Consider the following 2,577-nt stretch of genomic DNA (forward strand, 5'->3'; position numbering starts at 1 on the left):
TGAAAAATGATGAAATGATACTTTTAAATTACTGTAAAGTCTATTTACTAATGGGAATCTTGGTGTGGTGCTGCAGGGTAATGCACTGGACCTCAAGATCAGTTTGAACCTCAAGGTTGGTGGTTCAAACCCACCAGCTGCTCCTCAGAAACCCTGTACAGGGTTGCTATAGGTTGGAACCAACTCGATGGCACTTAACAACAACAACATATAAAGTTCTGCTCTAATTTTTAAAATTGCTACCAATTACAAGATTTTTTATGAGAACAATATGATTAACTATACTGAAGTACATATTGGCTTAAATAAATCATGATGTTTATTTTCAATCTCAAATATCAGTTTTACAAAGGTTTTTATTGAAAATAATTTTAAATAAATTTCCATCTTTCTGTATGAAAATTAGTTGCATTTTTTCCCCCCAAATTTGAAGCTACTGGTTTCAAATACCACTGAAATTCTTCTTTTGGAAGATGTAAATCATGTAAGAAAAGTCTGTTTCCAAGTTTTTAAAGATGACATATTTGTGAGATTTCTGACCAAAAAAAATATCATATATTCAAAATACTCTCTCCAAAATGTGTATGTATTTTTAAGTATTTAATTTTATATTAAATGTCACCTTTAATTAAAAAGGACAGATGAAGTCCTTATTATTATTATTTTCTTTTAATCTGCCAATGAGGTATAGTTCTGGTAGCCATTTATCATGTCAGAAAAAATCAGGACATTAGGAATTTCCCCCACCAATTTGGTAACTTTAAAAACTCTCGAATTCATCCTTAAAGTCAACAAAAAATGTCGAGTGCTTTGCGATGGAATACCAGCAAAGCCAAGGTGGAGAAGCTATGAAAAGATGTTCATTATCCTTTCTCTCCTGCCTCACCAAGGATGTTCCTTGGCATTTCTGGTGCTCTGGGCTTCAACTTGAGTGCCACAATTGTGTAACTTTGAATAACACGATGAATGTGTTTTATAACTGTTGTTATTGTTGTTGTTAGGTGTCATCGAGTCGGTACCAACTCATAGTGACCATATGCACAGCAGAATGAAACACTACCCAATCCTGAGCCAACCTTACTACTGTTACCACGCTTAAGTCCATCGATGCTGCCACTTGGCCAATCCATCTCATTGGGGGTCTTCCTCTTTTTCTCTGACCCTTCACCTTACCAAACATGATATCCTTCTCCAGTGACTGGTCCCTCCTGGTAATATGTCCGAAGTATGAGAGACAAAGATTGGCCATCTTGGCCTCCAAGGAGCACTCGGCTGCACTTCTTCCAAAATGAATCTATTGATTACTTTGGCAGCCCATGGCACTTTCAATATTCTCCTCCAACACCATAACTCAAAAGCATGAATTCTTCTACGGTCTTTTTTATTCACTGTCCAGCTTTCACAAGCATATGAGGTTATTGAAAATACCATGGCTTGGGTTAGGCACACCTTAGTCCTCAAGGTGACCTCTTTGCTCTTCAACACTTGAAAAAGGTCTTGTGTAGCAGATTTGCCTAATGCAGTACGTCGTTTGATTTCTTGACTGCTGCTTCCATGAGTGTTGATAGTTGATCCAAGAACAATGAAATCCTTGACAACTTCAATCTTTTCTCTGTTGATTGGTCCAGTGGTGAGGATTTTTGTTTTCTTTACATTGAGATGTAATCCATACTGAAGGCTGTTGTCTTTGATCTTCATCAGTAAATGTTTTTAAGTCCTTTTCACTTTAAGCAAGCAAGGTTGTATCATCTGCATATCACAGGTTGTTAATGAGTCTTCCTCCAATCATCATGCAACATTTTTCTTCATATAACCCAGCTTCTCAGATTATTTGCTCAGGATACTGGTTGAATAAGTATGGTGAAAGAATACAACCTTGTCACACACCTTTTTAAATTTTAATCCATTCATTGTTCCCATGTTTTGTTCAAACAACTGCTTCTTGGTCCAGGTACAGATTCCTCATGAGCACAATTAAGTGTTCCAGAATACTCATACCTCTCAATGTTGTCCACAGCTTGTCATGATTTACACAATTGAAAGCCATCACATTGTCAATAAAGCACAGGTAAACATCTTTCTAATATTCTCTGCTTTCAGCCAAGAGCCATCGCACATCAGCAATGATATCCTTCATTCTGTAGCCTCTTCTGAATCCGTCTTGAACCTCTGGAAGTTCTCTGTTAATGTATGATTGTAGTCATTTCTGTATTACCTTTAGCTAAACTTTACTCGCATGGGATGTCAAAGAGATTGTCTGATGATTTCTACATTCCACTGGGTCACCTCTCTTTGGAATGGACACAAATATGGATCTCTTCCAGTCAGTTACCCAGAGAGTTGTCTTCCAAATTTCTTGGCAGAGATGAGTGCCTCCTGTGCCACCTCACTTTCTTGAAAGATTTCAATTTTTATTCCATCAATTCCTGGTGCCTGGTCCTTTTCCAATTCCTTCAATGCACCTTTGACTTCCTCCTTCAGTATCATTGGCTCTTGATCATATGCTACTTCTTGAAATGGTTGAACATTAACCATTTCCTTTTGGCACAGTGACTCTGTGTATTCCTTCCATCTTCT

This window comes from Chrysochloris asiatica, unplaced genomic scaffold, assembly GCF_000296735.1.
Source record: "Chrysochloris asiatica unplaced genomic scaffold, ChrAsi1.0 scaffold00025, whole genome shotgun sequence".
Lineage (NCBI taxonomy): Eukaryota > Metazoa > Chordata > Mammalia > Afrosoricida > Chrysochloridae > Chrysochloris > Chrysochloris asiatica.